The 7,634-nt window shown below is 43.4% G+C and overlaps 2 non-coding genes across 2 annotated transcripts; both read left to right on the forward strand.

The window, feature by feature from the left end:
• Window positions 1–3,264: 3,264 nt before the first annotated feature.
• LOC119935320 lies at window positions 3,265–3,402 on the forward strand. The gene has a single exon (XR_005453206.1). It is a non-coding gene; the product is annotated as a small nucleolar RNA SNORA7 (small nucleolar RNA).
• A 2,761-nt stretch (window positions 3,403–6,163) lies between these two features.
• Window positions 6,164–6,320, forward strand: LOC119935261. The gene has a single exon (XR_005453148.1). It is a non-coding gene; the product is annotated as a U1 spliceosomal RNA (small nuclear RNA).
• The last annotated feature ends 1,314 nt before the right edge of the window (window positions 6,321–7,634 follow it).

Here is a 7,634-nt window from a genome sequence, read left to right on the forward strand (position 1 = left end):
GCAAACAGTAAGTGCTCAATAAATGCACTTGATTAATTTCTCTGTTCCTGGCCCAATCAGGAACATCACCATCACCACATGAGGTAGGGACTGCTGGCATGGCCCCAGCAGAGGTGACAGCAGTAAAGGATGAGAATAGGAACATGACTACGTTTCTCTTGCTGCTGCTGTTTCTCCCTGACTCAGCCTCTGCCCTAGGTCCACATTTCCAGCTGCTGGGTTCTGCCCTCTGGAGTTTCCGCTTGGAGCACAGGACCAGAAACAAGAACCAGCAGATGGAAGCAGCAGTGGCAGCACACCTGTGATGGAGGGATGGAATCAAGAGAGGAGTTATTGGCCGTAATAAGGAGCGCTGTCTCTCCCCACTCCAGTCCATACTTCACTGTGATGCTGGGATCATTTTTCTACAAAAGCGTTCAGGACACATCACCCCACTCCTCAAAAAATTCCAATGGTTGCCCATCCACCTCCGCATCAAACAAAAACTCCTCACCATTGGTTTTAAGGCACTCCATCACCTTGACCCCTCCTACCTCATCTCGCTACTCTTCTTCTACAACCCAGCCTTCATACTTCGCTCTTCTAGTGCTAACCTTATCAATGTGCCTCAATCTCGCCGCCGACCCCTAGCCCATGTCCTTTTCTGGGTGAATATTCCCTCTGGATTTGTATTTATATGTGTGGGATGGCAGTCACTGTGGAAGTTTGTGTACGAGGGTACTTGTGTAAGTGTGGGTCACCTCTTCCAGCGGGGCTGTATCTCTCTATTTCCATTCTCTATCTCACTTACTGCCTACCTTTTCTCTGTCTACCTGCCTATATCTCTCTCACCATCTCCATCCTATTTCTCATTGCCTATCTCTTTCTATCTCTGCCTATCTCTCTCACCATCTTCATCCTCTATCTCTCTCATTGCTTATCTGTCTATCTCTGCCTGACTGTATCTCTCTCACCATCTCCATCCCTCTCATTCCCTGTTTCACTATGAATAGCTGTCTCATTTCTTTTTTCTTTGCTTCTACCTCACGGTGCCTCCCTTCTACCTCTCTCTTCCTTGGCTTTTTCTCCAACCTAATCTCAGATTGCAGGTCCAACCCTATCACCCCTCCCCTTCTCCCATATTTCATTCTGGAACATCGAGTCACTTTAGTATGGAAGAAGAGAGTCCAATGTGAAGTCACTTAGAAGTAGAGACTGGGTAAAACCTGTATTTTGGGGACTTCTGGAAGCCCTGAGATCTGAAGGACCCTCACACCTTGTAAATGTTCCATCAGCAGAAATGAACATGCAGAGGCTTCTGGGAATGAAGTGAGAGCAGAGGAAATAGAAGTGTTTTGGCTGAAAGTCCCCTGCTACTTGCACAAGATCCAATGATGCTACCAAGAAATCATATCTGACCTAAGGTACTAGAGATCCTTTTAATGCACAGGTCTATTAATCAGTGGTATGTATTAAATGCATTCTCATCAACATCCATAGTATTTATTGAGTGATTACTGTGTGCAGAGCACTCAACTGGGCACTTGGGAGAGTACAATACAACAGAGTTGGAAGAGACGTTCCCTGTCCACAAGGAACTTACAGTCTAAAGAGGGAGACAGATGTTAAAATAAATTGTGGATACAAACATAAGTGCTGGGGGATTAGAGGTGAGGTGAATGTTAAGTGCTCACCTCTGGTATCCAAGTGCATAGGTGACACAGAAGGAAGAGGGAGCCAGGGGAGATGAGGGCTTAGTCGGAGAAGGTCTCTTGGAGAAGATATGATTTGAATAAGGCTTTGAAGGTGGGGAAAGTGGCAGTCTGTCAGATATGAAGAGGGAGTTTCAGAGCAGGGAGAGGATGTGGGCAAGGGGTCAGTGGTGAGATAGATGAGATCGAGGTACAGTAAGTAGGTTGGAGTTTGAGGAGCAAAGTGTGCAGGCAGGGTTTTATGCCCTTCCCCATCTCCTGAAGTCTTCTTTCCCCCAGGTACTGTCAAAAGATTTTAAACATAGGCCTTCTGGCTTCATGGTATTAAAGATACAAATGGGTTAAACCAGGAAAAGCCAGCAATAATCCCGGTTCCTCCATGCTTAAATGTCACCTACATGTCAATCACAGTACCTCAATCTGTGCCTTTGGCTTCTAGCCCATGCCAGCTAAAAACCCAACCCATGGAACGGAGGGAACATTTTAACTCAAGATTCACAAAGAACTGGCTCTGACTGCCTCCTGCTTTCTGACGAAGCTACTGGGGCAGTTCAAAATGCAGCATCCCCGCAAGAGTAAGCAACCTTTTTACAACTGTGAGCTAATTATATCCACAGAGACGGCCTGATGCTGCACCATAAGGAGCCTGGTGCCCAAGCAGCTGTAATCCCATCCAGGAAGTTATGAGCATAAATGATGCACATGTGAATCCAGCAACTCTGTGTTCCACTCCTACAAAACCAATAAACTCAGTTTGTTAGTTATGGTACTGGCTAAATGCTTCCTATGTGCCACGCTCTATGCTAAGAGCTGAGGCCTAAATGAGAAATTCAGATTGACGATCTCTGTCTGACCCTCATGGGGCTCACAGTCTTAGCAGTAGGGGGATGATTATTGCCAATTTACATGGGGAAACGGAGTCATGGGAAGGTTAAGTGAATTGTGCAAGGTCAAGGAACAAGCAACTGGAAGAGTGGGATTAGAGGTCAGATCTAAAACCCGGTGAGCAAAGTGAAGGAGTTTTCATTAATGGAAAATGCAAAGTTCTAACAGAAGGGAAGCAGCAAGCGTGGGCCTGAGAGTCAGAGGACCTGGGTTCTAGTTCCATCTCTACCAGCAGCGTGGCTCAGTGGAAAGAGCCCGGGCTTTGGAGTCAGAGGTCATGGGTTCAAATCCCGGCTCTGCCAAATGTCAGCTGGGTGACTTTGGGCAAGTCACTTAACTTCTCTGGTCCTCAGTTACCTTATCTGTAAAATGGGGATAAAAACTGTGAGCCCCCTGTGGGGACAACCTTGAAACCTCCCCAGCACTTAGAACAGTGCTCTGTACATAGTAAGTGCTTAACAAATACCATTATTATTACTATTATTATTTCCTGCTATGTGACTCTGGGCAAGTCACTTACCTTCTCTGTATCTTAGTTTCCTCATCTGTAAAATGAGGTTGAAATACCTATTCTCCCTCCCTTTGCCTTAGACTGTGAGCATCATGTGGAACAGACTGTAAACCCATTAATGACAGGAATTGTATCTGCTAATTCCATTGTATAGTACTCTCCCAAGTGCTTAGTATCCCCCTCTCAGAGTCTCACCTGGAGAGTTTCCAGTACTCTACCAGTCTTGACTACGGGAGAGAGAGTCAAACAGAGGCCTACCCATTCCATTTCTAGTCTGGGCAGTGGCTAGCGAGTGGAAGGCAATCTGCTACAAGTCAAAACTCACCTGTGCTGGGCAGCAGCAGCATGGGAGAGAGACTAGGGTGAAGACTCCGGTTTACTGTGTGGAAGGAGGCAATGATAAACTGCTTCCATATTTTGACCAAGAAAACTCTCTGGTTCCACTACCAGAACAATTGCAGTTGGCGGCGGGGCGTTCCCGGAGAGATGCGTCCATGGCATCACTATGGGTCGGAGACGACTCGACGGCATAAGACAAGTGCTTAATATAGTGCTGTACACAGTGCTTAGAGCAGTGCTCCAGTGCTTAGAACAGTGCTTTGCACATAGTAAGTGCTTAATAAATGCCATCATCATCATCATATAGTAAGCGCTCAATAACTATGATTGATTGATTGAAAGGGATTGTGTCTGACCTGATTATCCTGTATCCACCCCCGCACTTTGTATAGTGCTTGGCCTATGGTAATCATTTAATAGATACTATTATTATCATTATTATTATTGATTGATTTCATAGAGAAGCAGTGTGGCTCAGTGGAAAGAGCTCAGGCTTGGGAGTCAGAGGTCATGGGTTCTAATCCCGGCTCCACCACTTGTCAGCTGTGTGACTTTGGGCAAGTCACTTAACTTCTCTGTGCCTCAGCTCCCTCATCTGTAAAATAGAGATTAAGACTGTGAGCCCCACGTGGGACAACCTGATTACCTTGTATCCCCCCTCCCAGTGCTTAGAACAGTGCTTGGCACATAGTAAGTGCTTAACAAATACCATCATTATTACAAGCACTGGAAGTTGGTGCCTCATATTTGGAGAAATCCTGCAATCAAAGAATAGACTGAATTAGAGGGAGGAGTTGAAAAGATAAGGAAATCATTTTGAACCAGGCCTAAAATTCTTGTCAAAAGAGTAGTTGGATAGTAGTATTAATAGCCTACAACTAGTCAGGTGGTAGTAGTAGAATTAGCAGCAGCATTTGTTATTATTTTTATTAATAAGCACAACTTGGTGTGCTGTACTGTACTATGCATTTGGGAAGAACAGAATAAAGGCTTGACATGTTCCCTGCCCACAAGTAACGTATATTCTAATAAATCATATCCTGGTGTAGTGTTCAGCAGGGAATCAAGCTGGATGATAATGTTTTTCTGATGATGCCCCCAATCCATTTTTTTCCTTCCCAACTACCACTGGCACCATCGTGGAAGTAAATGATGATGATAACGAAACATGAAACATAGTGGGAAAGTCACAAAACCAAAATTTCAATTCCCAAATGTTAAATTTTGCCTTTACAATTGCACCAAATCGTTACTTGAAAGACATGCTGACCCTTGAGGACTTTGTAGAGAGATGGGTTTTGAAGAATAGAAGTTCTTGAACCTGCTTGATTTTTGCCAAATTGAAAGTGAAACCAATGATTGTTGACATGCCATTATTTAATCATTTATTATGCCACAGCAATGTGCAAAGTGTTGAAAATACTACTCAAAATTCATTCTGATGACATTTAATCCTCATATTCTTCAAAGCCACAGGGAAATTTAGTCTTGTGGCTTCAGGCAAGCATACTTGGCATTCAACTATATCTCTCAAATCCTTGCCATTTTTGAAGAAAACATATGCTATTTTGAAGATGTTACAGCTGACTTCTAATAGTTTTAAAACCACCAGAAAAGTAAAACCCATCGAAATTAAGATCTGCAATCGCATTGTCTCATACCTATTGCCACTTAGTAATCACATTTTCATAATATATTTGTTCATTTTTAGTATTTAAAAAGGCAGTTACATGTAGTCAAGGGCACACAGACTGAGGCTCTGTTTAAAGCCAAAACCTCTCCCAAGCACTTAGTACAATGCTCTGCACACAGTAAACACTCAAAATATATGATTGAGTGATAAATAAAAACACTATCAATTTAGAGAGATTTCTTCTCCTAGAATGCCCTCAACACTGAGCTCTCTTAGTTCTTGTCTGGGGACTAGAGACTACGCTAGTCATTAGTCGAATTTCTCTTATTCCCATTTGAGGCCCACCAAAGGAAGTGGATAATGAACGAGGAAAAGAGAATGAGCCAAGAAATCCTTGTGGGCTGAGGGAGAAACCACAGTCTGCTGAGGAAGCAGATTTTGAAAAAGGTTTCCTGAATGAATGTGTAAAATATCCCAAACACGACCAACCTGAGTGGGCATAGCAGATCAAGAGCAGACCGTAAGCTTCTCGAGGGCAAGGACCATGTCTTCTAACTCTATTATAGTCACCCAAGGACTCAGAACAATGCTCTGGACAGAATAAGTACTCACTAAATATTTTTGATTGAAACAAGGCAATAGTTGAGAAAACTGCATGGAAGGAAAGTAGGAACCAAGGCATATTGTACTCTTCCACCTGCTTAGTACAGTGCTCTGCACACAGTGAGCATTCAATAAACATGATTGAATAACGTTTCCTTTCCCCTGCCACTTGTCTGCTTTGTGACCTTGAACAAGTCATTTGACTTCTCTGTGCCTCATCTGTAAAATGGGGATTGAGAATGTGAGCCCCGCTTCGGACAGGGACTGTGTCCAACCCAGTTTGCCTGTATCCACCCCAGCGCTTAGTACAGTGCCTGGCACATAGAAAGCGCTTAACAAATACCATAATTATTATTCCAAAAGTCAGAAATTCTTACCTAACTTGCCAGGCTTGCCTGGCAGGTGAAACATCGCAAGTGAGCCCATTGTTGGGCAGAGATTGTCTCTATTTGTTGCCGAATTGTACACTTAGTATAGTGCTCTGCACACAGTAAGCACTCAATAAATGCAACTGAATGAATGAATGGGTTATATAGGTGTTTTTCCCAGGTTGAGGCTCATCTATTGCACTCTGAGTGTGCTGTCCCCTGAGATTCCCCAAATGCGGGAAACTGGACTGCATAATTTGTGGTAGTGGGGGACTGGGTTGGTGCTTTCAGAGCAGTTTGGCCTAGTGGATCATCATCATCATCAATCGTATTTATTGAGCGCTTACTATGTGCAGAGCACTGTACTAAGCGCTTGGGAAGTACAAATTGGCAACATAGTGGATCTCCATCCACTATGGGCCTGAGAGTCCGAAGGACCTGGGTTCTAATCCCAGCTCCATCACTTGTCAGCTGTGTGTGACCTTAGGTACAGCAATTCACTTCTCTGTGCCTCAGTTACCTCATCGATAAAATGGAGATGAAGGCTATGAGCCCCATGTGAGACAGGGACTGTGTCCAATCTGACTTGCTTATATCTCTCACAGAGCTTAGTACAGTGCCTGGCACATAGTATGAGCTTAACAAATACCACACTTACCAAGTTACTTACCTTCCCTGTGCCTCAGTACCCTCATCTGTAAAATGGGGATTAACACAGTGACCCCCTTGTGGAACATGGACTGTATTCAACCTGATCAGCTTGTATCTACCCCCAGGATTTAGAATAGTACCTGGCATTTAGTATGTGCTTAACAAATACCACACACAAAAAAAATTCCAGACTGAAACAAATAGTCCCCTTCAGAGTGTGGAACCGACAGCTTCCCAGCCTTCCTAAAGGCCCTCTGCATTCAGATTATATGCATTTCACTGACGGAACCATGGTCAATAGGAGAGTCATTCAATAAAAGTATCAAAATTGATCATTTAGGTGGTCATAATGAACATCAGGTGGAAAAGCCCAAGGCAGTGACTCCCCAAAACCTTTATCATGCAATGATGCGTGCTTCAGTGGCTGACTAGCAGATAGAACACCACATTTCACAGGAAGGAAGCCTTCACACCATCTCAAACCTAATGCTAAGTGACTCCTATTTTCAATAACTTCTCTTAGAGTGTAACTGGATGTCACATGTCCACCGATACCTCCCAAGCCTACGTTAATAGCCAGGAATAAGAGTTCCTCAATTTCACGTATAAATATCTCTTGACTTTTTCATTGTCTGAATAAATGACTACAAGGCAAGGGCTTCTGAAAGGTTGCTGATTAAAGTGTCCTTTATTGTTAAAAGCATAATTAAATAATACTTGGATTTATCGCTCTCTTCAGGGAGATTGGGCTCTGAAAGAAATTAGAATCTCAGATGACACAGCCAGAAAGTCACCCAGTTAATAATACTTTTTAATTATCGCAGCGAGCCGGCCTACTGTTCACGTTTGCAAGGTTTCATTTTATTTAAAGAAATTAAACTGCAAATCAAGTGGTGGAGCTTTCCCCTCTTATGAGTTGTCCAAAGACTATTAAACAAAATATAATTTAAAAA

The sequence above is a fragment of the Tachyglossus aculeatus genome, chromosome 11, assembly GCF_015852505.1.
Source record: "Tachyglossus aculeatus isolate mTacAcu1 chromosome 11, mTacAcu1.pri, whole genome shotgun sequence".
In the NCBI taxonomy this organism is placed as follows: Eukaryota; Metazoa; Chordata; class Mammalia; order Monotremata; family Tachyglossidae; genus Tachyglossus; species Tachyglossus aculeatus.